Here is a 20753-nt window from a genome sequence, read left to right on the forward strand (position 1 = left end):
TCACGGCCACGCGGCCTCATGGCCCAGCTCAGGTAAGGTGCCTCGTACCTCCAGCAGTAGCAGCCGCATCCTTGAGGTCCGTCGGCCTGAAGGACAGAGAGACAATTGGGAATGTTACAGTCCTAGAAGGACGGACACAATGCTACAGTGGTGCCCAGGCAAGGAAGAGCCCCACCTCAGCACTTCTTGGGCAACCAGTCTTGGTCATCAATTGGGGCCCTGGGAGAAGAACACTAGATCCTTAGGGTGTTTTCAGTGGACTTCCTGCTGCCCTCATGCAACCAAAGCTGGCTCCATCCAGGACTGGGACACTAAGGTGCCACCAGTGTAAGTCTGTTCACATGTTCCCACCCTCTCACTCAGAGAGCTCTTTCCTCTCTCTCCAAAGAAAAAATCACCTTTCTGTATCATCCACAACTTTACACAAGTGGCTTCCTTCCCTCACCTGACACGAGTGTGCCTAGGAATGAGGCAAGTCTGGGTGTGGCAGAGAAACCAGCTAATACCTTCCTCCTCATCAACCAATTCTGAATGGTCAAAGATCATTTGAGAAGCATAGTTTACATCCACTGCTCCCTCACCAATTCTCAGCTGCCCCTGATGTGGTCTGCTTTTCACGGTTACATGTGACAAGTTCAGGTAAGAGCAGAGATTTCTCCTGCTGACCTCTGGAGTGCATTCTGGAGCTGAGACAGTAATTTCGTCTCTTCAAGTGTCTTGCCAACTATATAGGCTTAAATTCCAACCAACGTGTTGGTGGGAAAGAGAAGAAACAAGATGGAACTAGACACCAACATTCTTTTTATTTAAGGTGACTTTATTTCCAGCAGCCACAATGGGACAGGAAAGGTCAGGGCGTAGAATACAGAGGCGAGAAGAGGAGAGAAACTTTCTTTATTCCAAATCCCAGCCTTCAGTTTGGGCTGATTTGGGGGAAGGAGAGCCTGTCTCTTACATTTCCTCATTGAACCTTTCCTCTAAAGCAAAACCTCTGAACCAGCCTGTAGTTCTGGGTTCCCAACAGTCAGTTTAGTACGGTCTCTTGCTTTCTAAACCAAATTCACAAAATATTCTGCAGTTTTCACACCTGCAGGGAAAGGTGGGTCTGCTTTCACGACAGCATCCAGGGGAAAAATAATACAAGACCCTTTTATAAGAAGTCATTCATCTGGGATAATTCTGAATGAAATCCTGGTGTCTTCATCAAGTGTTTTCAGAGTGGCTAGAGGGAAGGAATTAGCAGAGAATTTTTTTGCTCAAGTTTCATTTGAGACACAGTCAATGGGGAGAGGACTTTGTATTTTGATAGGAGAATTCCTGTCTACAGCTACAGGAACTGTTGGTGTTGTCTACCAACAAAAAGCCTGCAGAAGCCACATGACGTCGCCCTCTTTTCCTGAAAAGGCTGACCTATGTGGATTCTTTCTCAAGGAGAGTACCAAAAAATCACTGCCAATATTCAAAATGATAGTGGGCAAAAGACAGCATAAGGGCTAAAACCAGATATGATGCCAGTAACCACCAATTAAGGTAACAGAAAATGGACCTCCACCAAGTCCAAACTATGGAAATACTGTGCGGGGGACAATTATACTCTGTGCACTTACGGTAGAGAAGCACACACAAAGGGAAGGGTCAAATCCTGCCAGTGATTTTATAAGACCACACACCTGAGTGTGCGTCATGTACACTCAACAGATTCATGTCCCAATTCACGTAGTCATCTTTCAGGAATCTACATCTTTCCCCACCGATGCAGCACAACAGATTCACCAAAGTGATGGCAAAAAGGGCTAAGGAAACAAGATTTCAGGCTGGTGCTCCCTGAATATCACCCAACTTGTGGCTCCTCACGTGCATCCTATCTCAGACCTTCATGTCTCTACAAGTATCGCTCCCTAGAAGCCTTTCCTTCTCTTCCACCAGACAAAAAATAAACAGCTCAAATATCACTTTCACCAGGCAGCCTTTCTGGACTCCCCAGTTCAAACAGGATGCCTCATCTCTGTGCTCGCCACCATCACTGTCTGTATTACACTGAGCTTTAATAAGGGACTACTCATCTGACTAGGAGCAAGGAACATGTTGTCCCTCTCCTGATATCCCCAATACAGGGTCTCACTCACAATAAGTGCTCAATATTCTGTTGAATGAATAAACTGAAAAAAACACAGTAAATAAAGGGGAAATACACTAGAACTGATGAATGCTAGTTTGGGCACCTAATAAATACCAGGTACTATGCTCATTTAATCCTCACAAAAACCCTATGTTCAATTTGCTGATGATGAATCCAAGACTCAGTAAAGCTAAGTAACTCTTCTATAATTAAACAACCAACAAGGAGTGGCTAGATTAAAACCTGAGTTTGACTCCATGCTGCCTCTTAAATAGAAATGAAACACACACCCAGGCCCTGTTCCCTCACTTATCCCTAACCTTCAGGTACAAGACAAAAGGCAGGTTGGAAACACTCCCCCACTGTTTATACTGAGCCCCTTTGCGGGTGAAGTGCCCAAGAGCACACCACCGCATCCTCATCTGCACTGCGGGCAAGCCCACTTTCCCTCATAGGCATGGGTACCCACTGCACACCTCGGGGCTGGGTGCAGAGAACCCTCCTCTCTGCACACACTGCTCAATGTCTGCCTCTCTGCATCCCTCCACACGAAACCTCGGTGCCAGGGACACTGGACGCAAGTGGCCCGGCATCTAGCTGGCTTCACTTTTAATCCAAATGAGGAAGAGGAAGGCGAAGGATATACTCCCACCCTCTTCAGAAGCTGTGGGTGGCCTGCTGGGCTAGTGCCAGAGTAAAGTGGATTCTCTTCTCTGTGACTAACAGGATTCTAGATCTTGTATGTGTCTGCAATGGCCATTTCCCACAGGGCATTTGTTTTTCCTTGTCTGACTTATCTTACTTAGCATAATACCCTCTAGATCCACCCATGTTTTTGCAAATGGCAAGATTTCTCTCTTTTTATGGCCAAGTAATATTCCACTGTATATATGTACCACATCTTCTGTGTCCATTCATCTATCACTGGACACTTGGATTGCTTCCATAACTTGGCTATCGTAAATAGTGCTGCAGTGAACACTGGGGTGCTACCAGCATCTCCTTGTTGCTGCTACTTTACTCAGTGTAGGAACTCTGCCACAGCCACACCCAACTGCTTCAACAGTGCCCTTTCCTCCAGAGGTCCGCTCCAAAATCCTCCACAGCTCCTCTCTTTTATCCTCTCTCCCACATCAAACCAATCTGCTCTCACCACTTCAACTATTACCTGCAGGAGAAGAGTCACCTTTCGGACCCGACTTCTCTCAAGCTCTGTGTCCTCATCGCCAACTGTCTTCTCCACCTTTTCCACAGGCAAGTCCAACCACTTCAGCCCAGCTTGTCAGATCAGCTCTGCACTCTTTTTTTTCGCCGCGCCTTACGGCTTACAGCATCTCAGTTCCTCAGCCAGGAACTGAACCGGGACCCCGGCAGTGAAAGTGCCAAGTCCTAACCACTGGACCTCCAGGGAATTCCCTAGCTCTGCACTCTTGACGTTCCAATTTCTTTCAGTGGAACCTTCTTTCTCTCAGTCACCTAAGAGGAAAACTTAAGTCGCTTTTGATTTCTTCCTTTCTCTTAATCTCCAAAGCCAAACCAGTCACAAAACTTAAGAGATTCTTCCTTCATGGCATGCCTCCTCCTTTCATTTCAACCACCATCCCAGATCTGGACTACTGCAACAGCTTCCAGACTGAAGTTTGTGTCTCCAGGGTCTGCCCTCCCTAATTCCATTCTGCAGGCAACCTCCAGATTAACTTTGCTTAAATATTACTTGATCAGTTACCTTTCCAAAAATTTTCCATGAGTCCTCATTTAATATCACAGTAGCCCACCAACGATCTGCATCAGAATAACCTGGGGTGCAGATTCCTGAGCCCCACTTTCAGAGAGGATTCAGTGGGTCTGGGGTGGGGCCAGGGATCTGTATTTTAAACAAGCCTTCTAGATGATTCTCATGTAAGTGAATAAATAAATTCCAGACTTCTTAGCCTGAGTCTGGCTTCAGTCTTTTTTTAAGGTGTATTTCCATTTCCTTCCACCTCGAACTCTGTTATATGACCTGTTCTGGTCTTATACTAATCCTTTCAAACCTGTCTGCAGGCCCTTACTCCACTCAGCCTCTTCCTTCAGAATGCTTATCATATTTTATTTACCTTTTCCAGGCCCAGCTCAAGCTCCATCCCACCCATGAATATCTGTTGTGTATTTATTCCTCTAATTGGATACTTTGTAAAGGCTATCTTTTACCACTGTTCTCTTCTCATATGATGCCTCATAAGCTCCATGATGGTTTTTATAGGAAAATCTTGTGTTTCTGTAACGGATAAATGCACAGCTATGCGAGTAGAAGGAGGAAGATCACTGCCCTAGTCTGGCCTCCTCCTCAGCAATGCTACCCAAGCCTCCCCGCAAAATGTCATGAGATATTAAGGCTCCTTAGAACAAAGTTTAAAAATTAATTGACTTGAGGGTGATGAACATTTTCAATGTCAGTTATACCTCCACAAAGCTGTTAAAAAAGAAACAATTTTTTTTCCCTTAAAGGGATAAGAAAGGAAGGTAAAGAACTGCTGAGCATTCTGAAGATAAACAAAGTGGCCTCAAAGGTCCTTTTCTTTCTATTTGCATGACTGGCTCAGTCCAATTCCTAGTCCCTCACCCCCCCTAACCCAGTGCAGGACTGTTGCAGTAGCATCCTGCCTGACGTCCTGGATCCAGCCTCTCTCCTTCTAAAGCATCCAGTCTCAGGAATCTCAACATCCTGCTTTGCCATCTTTAGACAGCATTCAGAAGCTGTCTATCTCCTTCTGCCTTCCACTCTCTGTGGGATCATTTGGCCTCAAGTTTCCTCCTTAAGTGAGAGTGAATGACGAGCAGTCTATGCTAGAAATCTATGACTGTTGTCTCAAACCATCAAGTCACCAGGGGCCAGGCCCAGACCAACTTGGACAAAGTATCTATTTCTACAGAAAGCAATTATTCATTACACACTGACTGTATCACTCTCCTACATTACAGGAGTGTATGTGGCTCTTGGGATCTGAAGTTTCCTTTTCCTCCTCCATCTAAGTGTTTCCCTCAGTCACCAGGGGAACTCAGGACATCGGAAACGGTTCAGAGTCTACAGTCATAAGATCTCTGATGAAATTACTTTAGTTGCTCAACAGTTATGTAAGAAGGTAGAACTGACTTGTCTGAAATCAAACAGAATGAGGAGGAGTATAGGAATCAGACCCATTTTCTCTTATGAGATAAATCCCAAACTATGTCTCCCTAAAGAAAGCTGGAGGAGCACAGAACTTCTTTAAAGCCCTGTTAAGAGAGGAAGGCCAATACCCCAACCCTAATGAGAAGGAAGGGTCACTACCACAAGTTGAGAAGGGCAGCTCTTGTAGAACACAGTTATGTAAGAGTAGTTAGCAAACCTCAGGAAAAAATACAGCTTACAGCAGCTAGAGCTGAGGGAGGTCCATCTGCAAATTACTAAAAAGTGAAAACAGCTGAAGCCTTAACATAATTAAGTGACTAGCTCTCCTGAAGCCTTGACCTTCAGCAGCTTCTGAAAGAAACCTCAAGTGAGCTCTCTAAAGCAGTGGTCCTCGAAGTGTGGTCCCAGACCCTGAGGGAACCCTAAGACTCTTTCAGGGGTTCCACTAGCTGAAACTATTTTCATAACAAAACTAAGAAGTGATTTGCCTTTTTTTTTTTTTTTTTTTTACTGTGCCAGCCTTTCCACTGATGGTGCAAGAGCAATGGTGGGTCAAACTGCTTGTTCCTGAGTGGGAGCCGAGACAATGGCACCAAGCTAGATTCTTCACCACCACACACTCCTTCACTGCACAGTGAAAGAAGAAATGCCAGCTTTACTTACGAATGTCCTTGATGATGCAATAAAAATGAAATCTCAATCCTCAAGTACATCTTTTTAATATTCTGTGCTACAAAATGAGAAGTACATATAAAATAGAAGACGATGGTTGTCTCTAAATAAAGCACTTGTTTGAATTGCAAAATTTCTCTGTGGAACATCATGTTTACTTGAAAGAATGAAGGACACATAAGTGATGGTTATTCAGACATTGATACTTGGCAGGCATTCTCTAGAAAATGAAACAGAGTAAGCCTGTCGCTTCAGGGAAAACAGCTGACAGTGTTTGTTGCCAGTGATGAAATTTGAGCTTCCAAGAGAAAATTATAACTTTGGCAAAATTGTATCTGCCACTATGAGCTTGACAGCTTCCCAATACTTAACCATCTTTCTGGTGAGTGTGGTGATAATATATTGTTTTTTGATACTGTAAAATAAAATGTGGCAACATTTGTAAGATCTACATAACTCAACGAACCAGTATTTTCCAAATATCTATCACACAATGTCAAAGAATCAGGCATGGGTAAAATGTCCGGTCAAAGTCAGAGACAGACCAATGGATTCTAATGAAACCAAGTATGAAAAGCTCACTAATAACATTTCAGATTCCATTGCAGCTAACCTTCATAAAACCACCCCTTGTTAACTTCTGTGTAGTACCAAAGAAGAATACCCACTATTGTCTGAAAAGGCCATAGAAATATTCCTCCCTTTTCCAACTAATTATCTATGTGAGGCTGGATTTTCGTCATCATTCAATCACAACAACATATCAAACCAACTGAATGCAAAAACAAATATGAGAATCCAGCTGTCTTCTATTAAGTCAGACATTAATGAGATTCTCAAAAACAATGCCACTCTTCTCACTAATATTTCTGAAACAATAGCGTTTTGCATTTTTAAAAATGCTACTTATGTTTACTTGTAATGGGTTTATTATTATTTCTAAATGAATTAATAAATAAATACTTCAGGGCTTCCCTGGTGGCGCAGTGGTTAAGAGTCCGCCTGCCGATGCAGGGGACATGGGTTCGTGCCCCGGTCCGGGAAAATCCCACATGCCGCGGAGCGACTAGGCCCATGAGCCACGGCCGCTGAGCCTGCGCGTCTGGAGCCTGTGCTCCACAACGGGAGAGGCCACAACAGTGAGAGGCCCGCGTACCACACACACAAAAAAAACAAAAAACTTCAATTTCTAGTATGGAGTAGATATATATCCCACATTAAAAAATACACTGAGGTCCGCAAAGAGCTTTAAAAGTGCAGATAAGAGGGACTTTCCTGGTGGTCCAGTGGTAAAGAATCCTCCTTTCCAATGCAGGGGACGTGGGTTTGATCCCTGGTCGGGGAACTAAGATCCCACATGCCGTGGGGCAACTAAACCCGCGCACTACAACTACTGAGCTCCCACGCCTCAACAAGAGAGCCCACATGCTGCAAACTACAGAGCCCACACGCCCTGGAGCCCACGTGTCACAACTAGAGAAGAGAAAACCCACAGGCCACGCAGCACAATGACAGATCCCATGGGCCGCAAGTAAGACCTGAAGCAGCCAAAAAAAACAAAACAAACAAAAAAAACTGCATATAATGAGAACCTCTGGTCTAGAATAGCACTGCCTGTCTAGGATGTCCAAGAGGCTCCCAAGGACAAGGCCCTTTGTATTTTAGGGTCTAACAGAAATTAGCACTCTCAGTATTTTTTCCAAAAATACCAGGTCTGGCTTCCCAGTTCTGCCAGAAGAGAGAATGAGAAGTTCAGGGCATTAAAGAAAAGTTTTCTCTGCATTTCACCAACAGATCAAAGCATCTGATTGCATGCTAAAATACAGGAAGCCTATGACCAGACAATTCCAAGGTCATAGAAGGAATCTAGCAGGAAAGCTACACTCAACTCCACATCATGAGTAGCAGATCCTGAAGTTAAAGGTTCATCTAAGTTTTTCAGGTGAGAGCTGGGTGAAGAATTAAAAACAGTAGAAAACAGGATTGGTTCAAGATGGCGGAGCAGAAGGACGTGCACTCACTCCCTCTTGCGAGAGCACCAGAATCACAACTAACTGCTGAACAATCATCGACAGAAAGACACTGGAACTCACCAAAAAAGATACCCCACATCCAAAGACAAAGGAGAAGCTGCAGTGAGACGGTAGGAGGGGTGCAATCACAATAAAATCAAATCCCATAACTGCTTGGTGGGTGACTCGCAAACTGGAGAACACTTATACCACAGAAGTCTACCCACTGGAGTGAAGGTTCTGAGGCCCATGTCAGTCCTCCCAACCTGGGGGTCTGGCAACGGGAGGAGGAATTCCCAGAGAATCAGACTTTGAAGGCTAGTGGGATTTGATTGCAGGACTTTGACAGGACTGGGGGAAACAGAGACTCCACTCTTGGAGGGTACACACAAAGTAGTGTGTGCATCAGGACCCAGGGGAAAGGAGCAGTGACCCCCATAGGAGACTGAACCAGACCTACCTGCTAGTGTTGGAGGGTCTTCTGCAGAGGCCGGGGATGGCTGTGGCTCACCACGGGGACAAGGACACTGGCAGCAGAAGTTCTGGGAAGGACTCCTTGGCGTGAGCCCTCCCGGAGTCCACCATTAGCCCCACCAAAGAGCCTGTAGGCTCCAGTGCTGGGTCGCCTCAGGGCAAACAACCAACAGGGAGGGAACTCAGCCCCACCTATCAGCTCAGAAGCGGATTAAAGTTTTACAGAGCTCTGCCCACCAGAGCAACAGCCAGCTCTACCCACCACCAGTCCCTCCTCTTAGATAGCCTCATCCACCAGAGGGCAGACAGCAGAAGCAGGAAGAACAACAATCCTGCAGCCTGTGGAACGAAAACCACATTCACAGAAAGATAGACAAAATGAAAAGGCAGAGGACTATGTACCAGATGAAGGAACAAGATAAAACCCCAGAAAAACAATTAAATGAAGTGGAGATAGGCAACCTTCCAGAAAAAGAATTCAGAATAATGATAGTGAAGATGATCCAGGACCTCGGGAAAAGAATGGAGGCTAAGATAGAGAAGATGCAAGAAATGTTTAACAAAGACCTAGAAGAATTAAAGAACAAACACCTAGGAGGGACCTTCTAGATGGTGGAGGAGTGAGATGTGGAGATCACCTTCGTCCCCACAAATACATGAAAAATACATCTACATGAGGAACAACTCCTACAGAACACCTACTAAACGCTGACAGAAGACCTCAGACTTCCCAAAAGGCAAGAAAATCCCCATGTACCTGGGTAGGGCAAAAGAAAAAAGAAAAAACAGAGACAAAAGAATAGGGACGGGACCTGCACCAGTGGGAGGGAGCCGTGAAGGAGGAAAGGTTTCCACACACTAGGAAGCCCCTTCACTGGTGGAGACGGGGGGTGGGCGGCGGGGGGAAGCTTCGGAGCCACGGAGGAGAGCGCAGCAACAGGGGTGCGGAGGGCAAAGCGGAGAGATTCCCGCACAGAGGATCGGTGCCGACCAGCACTCACCAACCCGAGACGCTTGTCTGCTCACGCGCCGGGGCGGGTAGGGGCTGGGAGCTGAGGCTCGGGCTTCGGAGGTCAGACCCCAGGGAGAGGACTGGGGTTGGCTGTGTGAACACAGCCTGAAGGGGTCTAGTGCGACACGGCTAGCCAGGAGGGAGTCCGGGAAAAAGTCTGGAGCTGCCTAAGAGGCAAGAGACCATTGTTTCAGGGTGCACAAGGAGAGGGGATTCCTTCCCTGTCTGCCCACAGAAGGCAGAGCACCGCCTAAACAAGCTCAAGAGAAGGATGCAAGCCGCGGCTATCAGCTCAGACACCAGAGATGGGCGTGAAACGCTAATGCTGCTGCTGCAGCCACCAAGAATCCTGTGTGCAAGCACACATCACTATCCACACACACCCCCAACCCCCCAGGAGCCTGTGCAGCCCGCCACTGCCAGGGTCCCGTGATTCAGGGACAACTTCCCAGGAGAACATACGGCACGCCTCAGGCCACTGCAATGTCATGCTGGCCTCTGCCGCCGCAGGCTCATCCCGCATTCCAATTATAACTACCGTACCCCTCCCTCCCCCCAGCATGAGTGAGCCAGAGCCCCCTAATCAGTCGCTGCTTTAACCCCGTCCTGTCTGGGTAGGAACAGAAGCCTGAGGGCGACGTACACACAGAGGCGGGGCCAAATCCAAAGCTGAACCCCAGGAGCTGTGCGAACAAAGATGAGAAAGGGAAATTTCTCCCAGCAGCCTCAGGAGCAGTGGATTAAATCCTCACAATCAACTTGAGATACCCTGCATCTGTGGAATACCTGAATAGACAACGAATCAACCCATAATTGAGGCAGTGGACTTTGGGAGCAACTGGAGACTTGGGGTTTGCCGTCTGCCACCAACTTGTTTCTGATTTTTATGTTTACCTTAGTATAGTTTCTAGTACTTGTATCACTAGTGGATTTGTTATTGGTTTGGTTGCTCTCTCTTTTCTTTTAAATTACTTTTGTATTGTAATAATTTTAAAAATATTTTATTTATTTTATTTTTATTTCTATTTATTTATTAATTTATTTTTCTTTCTTTCTTTTTTTACTCCCGAGCCATGTGGCTGACAGCATCTTGGTGCTCTGGCCTGATGTCAGGCCTGAGCCTCTGAGGTGGGAGAGCCTAGTTCTGGACACTGGACCACCAGAGACCTCCAAGCCCCATGTAATATCAATCAGCGAGAGCTCTCCCAGAGATCTCCGTCTCAACACTAGGACCCAGCTCCACCCAATGGACAGCGAGCTCCAGTGCTGGATGCCCCATGCCAAACAACTAGCAAGACAGGAACACAACTCCACCCATTAGCAGAGAGGCTGCCTAAAATCATACTAAGTTCACAGACACACCAAAACACACCACTAGACGCAGCCCCACCCACCAGAAAGACAAGATCCAGCCCCACCCACCAGAAAGACAAGATCCAGCCCCACCCACCAGAACAGAGGCACCAGTCCGCTTCACCAGGAAGCCTACACAAGCCACTGAACCAACCTTACCCACTGGGGGCAGACACCAAAAACAATGGGAACTACAAACCTGCAGCCTGCGAAAAGGAGACCCCAAACACAGTGTATTCAGCAAAATGAGAAGACAGAGAAATATGCAGCTGATGAAGGAGCAAGGTAAAAACCCACCAGACCAGGCTTCCCTGGTGGCACAGTGGTTGAGAGTCTGCCTGCTGATGCAGGGGACACGGGTTTGTGCCCCGGTCCGGGAAGATGCCACATGGACGGAGCAGCTAGGCCCGTGAGCCATGGCCACTGAGCCTGCGCGTCCGGAGCCTGTGCTCTGCAATGGGAGAGGCCACAACAGTGAGAGGCCCGCAAACCGCAAAAAAAAAAAACCCAAAAAAACAAAAAAACCCACCAGACCAAACAAATGAAGAGGAAATAGCCAGTCTACCTGAAAAAAAATTCAGAGTAATGATAGTAAAAATGATCCAAAATCTTGAAAATAGAATGGAGAAAATACAAGAAACATTTAACAAGGGCCTAGAAGAACTAAAGAGCAAACAAACAATGATGAACAACACAATAAATGAAATTAAAAATTCTCTAGAAGCAATCAATATCAGAATAACTGAGGCAGATTAGTGACAGAAGAACAGATAAGTGACCTGGAGATAAAAAGTGGAAATAACTACCACAGAGCAGAATAAAGAAAAAAGAATGAAAAGAATTGAAGACAGCCTCAGAGACCTCTGGGCCAACATTAAATGCACCAACATTCAAATTATAGGGGTACCAGAAGAAGAGAAAAAAAAAGGCTCTGAGAAAATATTTGAAGAGATTATAGTTGAAAACTTCCTTAACATGGGAAAGGAAATATTCATTCAAGTCCAGGAAGTGCAGAGAGTCCCATACAGGATAAATCCAAGGAGAAACATGCCAAGACACATATTAATCAAACTATCAAAAATTAAATACAAAGAAAAGATATTAAAAGCAGCAAGGGAAAAGCAATGAATAACATACAAGGGAATACCCATAAGGTTAACAGCTGATCTTTCAGCAGAAACTCTACAAGCTAGAAGGGAGTAGCAGGACATATTTAAAGTGATGAAGGGGAAAAAAGTACAAACTAGATTACTCTACCCAGCAAGGATCTCATTAAGATTCCATGGAGAAATTAAAACCTTTACAGACAAACAAAAGTTAAGAGAATCCAGCACCACCAAACCAGCTTTACAACAAATGCTAAAGGAACTTCTCTAGGCAGGAAACACAAAAGAAGGGAAAGACCTACAACACAAAACAATTAAGAAAATGGTATTAGGAACATACATATCGATAACTACCTTAAATGTAAATGGATTAAATGCTCCAACCAAAAGACAAAGACTGGCTGAATGGATACAAAAACAAGACCAGTATATATGCTGTCTACAAGAGACCCACTTCAGGCCTAGGGACACATACAGACTGAAAGTGAGGGGATGGAAAAAGATACTCCATGCAAACGGAAATCAAAAGAAAGCTGGAGTAGCAATTCTCTTATCAGACAAAATAGACTTTAAAATAAAGACTACTACAAGAGACAAAGGTGACTATATAATGATCAAAGGATCAATCAAAGAAGAAGACATAACAATTGTAAATATTTATGCACCCAGCATAGGAGCACCTCAAAACATAAGGCAAATGCTAACAGCCATAAAAGGGGAAATTGACAGTGACACAATAGTAGTAGGGGACTTTAACACCCCACTTTCACCAATGGACAGATCATCCAAAATGAAAATAAATAAGGAAACACAAGCTTTAAATGACACAATAAACAAGATGGACTTAATTGATATTTATACAACATTGCATCCAAAAACAACAGAGTACACTTTCTTCTCAAGTGCTCATGGAACATTCTCCAGGATAGATCATATCCTGGGTCACAAATCAAGACTTGGTAAATTTAAGAAAACTGAAATCGTATCAAGTATCTCTTCCAACCACAACACTATTAGACTAGATAACAATTACAGGGAAATATCTGTAAAAAAATACAAACACGTGGAAGTTAAACAATTCACTACTAAATAACCAAGAGATCACTGAAAAAATTAAAGATGAAATAAAAAAAAACCTAGAAACAAATGACAATGAAAACATGATGACCCAAAACCTATGGGATGCAGCAAAAGCAATTCTAAAAGGGAATTTTATAGCAATACAATCTTACCTCAAGAAACAAGAAACATCTCAAATAAACAACCTAACCTTACACCTAAAGCAATTAGAGAAAGAAGAACAAAAAAACCTCAAAGTTAGCAGAAGGAAAGAAATCATAAAGATCAGATCAGAAAGAAATGAAAAAGAAATGAAGGAAATAATAGCAAAGATCAGTAAAACTAAAAGCTGGTTCTTCGAGAAGATAAACAAAATTGACAAACCACTAGCCAGACTCACTAAGAAAAAAAAGGGAGAAGACTCAAATCAACAGAATTAGAAATGAAAAAGGAGAAGTAACAACTGACACTGCAGAAATACAAAAGATCATGAGAGATTACTACAAGCAACTCAGTGCAAATAAAATGGACAACCTGGAAGAAATGGACAAATTCTAAGAAAAGCACAACCTTCCAAGACTGAACCAGGAAGAAATAGAAAATATGAACAGATCAATCACAAGTAATGAAATTGAAACTGTGATTAAAAATTTTCCAACAAACAAAAGCCCAGGACCAGATGGCTTCACAGGCGAATGCTATCAAACATTTAGAGAAGAGCTAACACCTGTCCTCAAACTCTTCCAAAATATAGCAGAGGGAAGAAAACTCCCAAACTCATTCTACGAGGCCACCATCACCCTGATACCAAAACCAGACAAACATGTCACAAAAAAAGAAACTACAGACCCATATCACTGATGAACATAGATGCAAAATCCTCAACAAAACACTAGCAAACAGAATCCAACAACACATTAAAAGGATCATATACCATGATCAAATGGGATTTACCCCAGGGATGCAAGAATTCTTCAATATACGCAAATCAATCAATGTGATACACCATATTAACAAATTGAAGAAGAAAAACCATTGATCATCTCAATACATGCAGAAAAAGCTTCTGACAAAATTCAACACCGATTTATGATAAAAACTCTCCAGAAAGTGGACACAGAGGGAACCTACCTCAACAGAGTAAAGGCCATATATGACAAACCCACAGCAAACATCATTCTCAATGGTGAAAAACTGAAAGCACTTCCTCTAAGATCAGGAACAAGACAAGGATGTCCACTCTCACCGCTATTATTCAACATAGTTTTGGAAGTCCTAGCCTTGGCAATCAGAGAGGAAAAAGAAATAAAAGAAATACAAATTGGGGCTTCCCTGGTGGCACAGTGGTTGAGAGTCCTCCTGCCAATGCAGGGGACATGGGTTCGTGCCCCGGTCTGGGAAGATCCCACATGCCGCGGAGCGGCTGGGCCCATGAGCCATGGCCGCTGAGCCTGCATGTCCAGAGCCTGTGCTCCGCAACGGGAGAGGCCACAACAGTGAGAGGCCCACGTACCACAAAAAAACAAAACAAAACAAAACAAAAGAAATACAAATTGAAAAAGAAGTAAAACTGCCACTGCTTGCAGATGACATACTATACGTAGATAATCCTAAAGATGCCACTAGGAAACTACTAGAGCTAATCAATGAATTTGGTAAAGTTGCAGGATACAAAATTAATGCACAGAAATCTCTTGCATTCCTATATACTAATAACAAAAGATCAGAAAGAGAAATTAAGGAAACAATCCCATTCACCACTGCAACAAAAAGAATAAAAACCTAGGAATAAACCTACCTAAGGATGTAAAAGACCTGTACGCAGAAAACTATAAGACACTGATGAAAGAAATCAAAGATGACACAAACAGATGGAGAGATATACTATATCTTGGATTAGAAGAATCAATATTGTGAAAATGACTACTTCCCAAAGCAATCTACAGATTCAATGCAATCCCTATCAAATTACCAACAGCATTTTTTGCAGAACTAGAACAAAAAATCTTAAATTTGTATGGAGACACAAAAGGCCCCAAATAGCCAAAGCAATATTGAGGGAAAAAAACGGAGCTAGGGGGCTTCCCTGGTGGCGCATTGGTTGAGAATCTGCCTGCTAATGCAGAGGACACGGGTTCGAGCCCTGGTCTGGGAGGATCCCACATGCCGTGGAGCAACTAGGCCCGTGAGCCACAACTACTGAGCCTGTGCGTCTGGAGCCTGTTCTCTGCAACAAGAGAGGCTGCGATAGTGAGAGGCCTGCGCACCGCGATGAAGAGTGGCCCCCGCTTGCCACAACTAGAGAAAGTCCTCGCACAGAAATGAAGACCCAACATAGCCAAAAATAAATAAATTAATTAATTTAAAAAAAAACAGAGCTAGAGGAATCAAACTCCTTGACTTCAGACTATACTGCAAAGCTACAGTAATCAAGACAATATGGTACTGGCACAAAAAAAAGAAATATAGATCAATAGAACAGGATAGAAAGCCCAGAGATAAACCCACACACCTATGGTCAACTAATCTATGACAAAGGAGGCAAGGATATACAATGGAGAAAAGACAGTCTCTTCAATAAATGGTGCTGGGAAAACAGGACAGCTACATGTAAAAGAAAGAAATTAGAACACTCCATAACACCACACACAAAAATAAACTCAAAATGGATTACAGAACTAAATGTAAGACTGGACACTATAAAATTCTAGAGGAAAACATCAGAAGAACACTCTTTGACATAAGTAACAGCAAGATCTTTTTTGATCCGCCTCCTAGAGTAATGGAAATAAAAACAAAAATAAACAAATGGGAAATAATGAAACTCAAAAGCTTTTGCACAGCAAAGGAGGCCATAAACAAGACGAAAAGACAACCCTCAGAATGGGAGAAAATATTTGCAAATGAAGCAACTGACAAAGGATTAATCTCCAAAATATATAAACAGCTCATGCAGCTCAATATCAAGAAAACAAACAACCCAATCCAAAAATGGGCAGAAGACCTAAAGAGACATTTCTCCAAAGAAGACATACAGATGGCCAACAAACACATGAAAAGATGCTCAACGTCACTAATTATTAGAGAAATGCAAATTAAACTACAATGAGGTATCACCTCACACCGGTTAGAATGGGCACCATCAGAAAATCTACAAACAATAAATGCTGGAGAGGGTGTGGAGAAAAGGGAACCCTCTTGCACTGTTGGTGGGAATGTAAATTGATACAGCCACTATGGAGAACAGTATGGAGGTTCCTTAAAAAACTAAAAATAGAATTACCATACAACCCAGGAATCCCACTACTGGGCATATACCCAGAGAAAACCATAATTCAAAAAGACACATGCACCCCAATGTTCACTGCAGCATTATTTACAATATCCAGGTCATGGAAGCAACCTAAATGCCCATCGACAGATGAATGGATAAAGAAGATGTGGTACATATATACGATGGAACATTACTCAGCCATGAAAAGGAATGAAATTGGGTCATTTGTAGAAACGTGGATGGACCTAGAGGCTGTCATACAGAGTGAAGTAAGTCAGAAAGAGAAAAACAAGTATCATATATTAATGCATATATGTGGAATCTATAAAAATGGTACAGATGAACCAGTTGGCAAGGGAGAAATAGAGACACAGATGTAGAGAACAAAAGTGGACAACAAGGGGGGAAAAGCAGGGTATGGGGGTGGGGCGGTGGTGGTGGGATGAACTGGGAGATTGGGATTGACATATATATACTGATATGTACAAAATGGATAACTACTGAGAACCTGCAGTATAAAAAATAAATAGAATAAAATTTTAATAAATAAGTAAAAATAGTAGAAAACAGAAAAAAAATAAATAGTTTTTCAGCAAGGGATTTTTCATTTACATATTTATTTTTGGATTTGGTTATAAATATTCTGCCTCCCTTCTTCCATCCCTTTTCCCCTACCTACTCTCTCAAAGTTGGTGCTCCTCTGTGCTCAGCCTTCTCACTTGGCCTGGCACATAGTAAGCGCTCAATAAATGGCAGTTGCGGGGCTTCCCTGGTGGTACAGTGGTTGAGAGTCTGCCTGCCAATGCAGGGGACACGGGTTCGTGCCCCAGTCCGGGAGGATCCCAGGTGCTGCAGAGCGGCTGGGCCCGTGAGCCATGGCCACTGAGTCTGCGCGTCCAGAGCCTGTGCTCCACAGCGGGAGGGGCCACGGCACTGACGGGCCCAGTACCGCTGAATGAATGAATGAATGAATAAATAAATAAATGGCAGTTGCAACTATTAACACATACTCTCCCAAAGCAACCTCTTTTATCCCATGGCCTCAACCATCTCCTACATTCTCAACTTTCTTTCATCACTCAGACCTACAGAACAACCTCCCAGGCCTTTCTTCCTTGATGTGCTGCAGGAACCTCAATTCAGCATGCCCAAACTCCTTTATCTTTCTCCTCAAAGTCCTCCTCCTAATAGTTCCTCCTGCATCACCACCCACTTAATCACTAAAGTCAGAAAACAAGGATCATTCCAGACTGCTCTTTGTCCCACTCTCCCTACATCTACTTTGCCACCAGGTTTTGTCCACTCTACCACTGTTAATATCTCTCTAAACCCTCTCCCTCACTGCAACCACTATAAAGCCCTCATCATCTCTAGTCTGGTCTCTAGTTTTCTCATTGGCTCCCTGCCTTCAGTCTAAAATCTTACTTATTCAAACTGCACACTGACACTACAGTAGTAATCTCAAGCACAAATCTGATGTTACCTTCCTGCTAATTACCCTTCCATGGTTTTCCTGCAATATACTCTTCCAATGATTTTACTCATGTATTCCCCTAGGAATTTTTAAAACCATGTATTCCTTGGGGAGTTCCTGGCGGCCTAGTGGTTAGGATTCCAGACTTTCACTGCCATGGCCCAGGTTCAATCCCTGGTTGGGGAACTGAGATCCTGCAAGCCATGCAGTAGAGCCAAAAAAAAAAAAAAAAAAATCAACCCCATGTATTCCTTGCACATCTTAAAGTTGAACTCTAAAATTTTCATCACAAGTTTAAACAAGTTTATCCTTTTGTTAAGAGGAGGTAGAAAATACTAAACATTTTATAGGAAGAACTAAGGTAAGGATTAACTGTAACTGAAATAAACATTTCATGACAATTTAATAAAATGAGTTTTAACTATCTGATTAACACACATCTAAACTAAAAGAAATCTCTTTTAAAAATTTTTATGCAACTTTTATCCAATACAGCTTGAAAAATCCGTGGTCCCGAAAAACATTTTAGACAATTTAACTGTTGTGTTCTTTTTAAAAAATATTTATTTATTCATTTCACTGCACCAGGTCTTGGATGCAGCATGCAGGAATTTCATTGCTGCATGCAGGATCTTTTAGTTGCAGCATGCAGGATCTAGTTCCCTGACGAGGGATCGAACTTGAGTCCCCTGCATTGGGAGGGCGGAGTCTTAACCACTGGACCACCAGGGAAGTCTCCAACTGTTGTGTTCTTCTGAATTCAGAATATCCCAACAAGGAACAAGCTTCACTCTAACAGCAGTGTGTATTACACATGGGAAGACAGGAAGACTTCTAGGGTTTTTTTGTTTGTTTGTTTTTTCTGGGTGGTCTCATCTGTATGACCCTATTAGGAAATTTATTCATGAATTCAATAGTTATGTCCCGAACAGAAGGGTAGAATAGTACAATGATTAGAGTATAGATGCTGCAGTCTCAGGCTTTCTGGGTTTGGATCCACTTAGTGGCCCTCAGACTTTGGGCAAGTCAATTTTTTCCCATATGGCTCAGTTTTCTTACCAAATCTGGCTTCACTCGGTGAGTCAGGGGAAAGGAGAGCCACACAGAGTACCAGGTGGTGAGTACCGTGGACATCCAGGACTGCTGGACCTCCCGGCTTCTGGGAATGCGGTGAATATAGTATTCGGGAAACGGAGCACTGGAGTTTCTATCAGCTCGATTTACTTGAAAAGAATTTATTTTACGGGCACTCATTTCATCAGTGTCAGCAATGATATAATGTCTACGAGAGTAGGCATCGGACAAGTTCTCGAGCAGTCTCAGGATCTCAGTGGTATGCCCACTGCACCCAGCCACCACCAAGAGGCCACCAAGAGGCTGAGAGACCGCCGGGGCACAGCGGCGCGGGGACGCAGGACTACCCATAGCCGCACTGCCAGCAGCACGGCCACGGCTCCTGCCGCCGCCACGAGGATAAGGGTGCCACCCAGTCAAAGACAAGACGCATGCGTGCTATCCCCCGGCGCCGGCTGCAGGAGCCCTTCTAGGTTTTTGAGGTAACTTAATCAAACACCAAAGAAGGCCCCCCTGAAATTAATATTTCCAAAATATTCCCTGTTTGCCAACCTGAGGTTTTAATACTCAGAAAAATATACTATAGTAAAATTCGAGAGCGTGAGAGATATGACACTCTCCACCCCTTTTTTGTAAGGTCAGTTTTAGAAGCGTTCATTTGTAAGCTGAGGATCTGGGAACTGATTCTTCTAAAACTATATGTGCATGTCTATCCCTTGGAAGTCTCAGGCCCCTGAATATCCTGCTTGAAAACCACTGCTCTGGAGGATCTAGTTCTAACTCTTCAGCAAAACATCCAAAGCCCTTTGTGATCTAATTTCCCTATTCCTATTTGTCCCGGGCTGGTTCCCTCCAAACACAGCTCAGGTCTATCCGACTGTTTCCAGTTCTCTTTTCAGGCCTTTACTAAAGCTACTTTAGTATCTTTACTAAAGCTACTTTGTATCTGGAATGTCCTCTCACCTCTTTATTCCCAGAAAACACTTGATAATTTTTCAATGCTCCATTCAGCCCAATCAATAAGCAGCTGGTAACTTTACGGGCACCAAATGAGTGGTTTTTATGCAAACAATGCCTCAGTATTTATTGCAAGAAATTAAGGATGGGCTAGAACACTGTCCCAAAGGGTCTCCCAGCTACTCGTTGACTGGCTAAATCAACAGGTAATGACGTTAAGGAAGATGGGATCTGGAGTAACTGAGAGAGCATGGGTAAGGAAGGAAGGATTAAAACATTTCCTAGGGGCTTCCCTGGTGGCGCAGTGGTTTTGAGAGTCCGCCTGCCGATGCAGGGGACACAGGTTCGTGCCCCGGTCCGGGAAGATCCCACATGCCGCGGAGCGGCTAGGCCCGTGAGCCATGGCCGCTGAGCCTGCGCGTCCGGAGCCTGTGCTCCGCAACGGGAGAGGCCACAACAGTGAGAGACCCGCGTACCGCAAAAAAAAAAAAAAAAACATTTCCTAGATCCAGAATGGGAATGTGAAGACCAGGGAGTGGGGATAATATGGTTTTCCAAGTAAATTTGGGTAAAATATCCTTCTAATGTTCTATCAGAACACACACACCACATATGGCAAATGCTGTTTACCTGATTAAAATCTCCCCTAGACTATAAGCTCTGTGAAAACACGCCTGCCTTGCTCACCACTGTACCCCCCTCTCCCCGCCCCGGGCCTTCCACAGTGCCCTGGCTCACTAAATATTTGTCGATGTTTATTAAAAATTGTTGAATGATTAAATGAAGTAATGGATGTATGGATACATGAAGAATTCAATTCCACAGCATCTCGGATGCTGTTTGAATCTCTAGTTTAGAAAAGTATTTCTCTACAGACAGTGAAGATGGGGAAGTTAAAAAGTGGGTATCCATGTAAAATTCAGCCGTGAGGCCTGAGAGAAGCTTCGGCTCACACCCAAGCAGGGAGAATTTAAACTGCAGCGGAGCGGGAAAGACGAGGCACCGAGGCCCAGGGT

General features: G+C 43.8%; 1 pseudogene across 1 annotated transcript; it reads right to left on the minus strand.

The window, feature by feature from the left end:
- Positions 1 to 19193, minus strand: LOC307057461 (UDP-N-acetylglucosamine transferase subunit ALG14-like; annotated as a pseudogene). The gene is made up of 2 exons: positions 18766 to 19193; positions 1 to 86 (listed from the first exon to the last, which is right to left on the minus strand). The product of its transcript is annotated as a UDP-N-acetylglucosamine transferase subunit ALG14-like (transcript).
- Positions 19194 to 20753: the final 1560 nt, after the last annotated feature.

Source organism: Hyperoodon ampullatus (genome assembly GCF_949752795.1).
Source record: "Hyperoodon ampullatus genome assembly, chromosome: 8".
NCBI lineage: Eukaryota > Metazoa > Chordata > Mammalia > Artiodactyla > Ziphiidae > Hyperoodon > Hyperoodon ampullatus.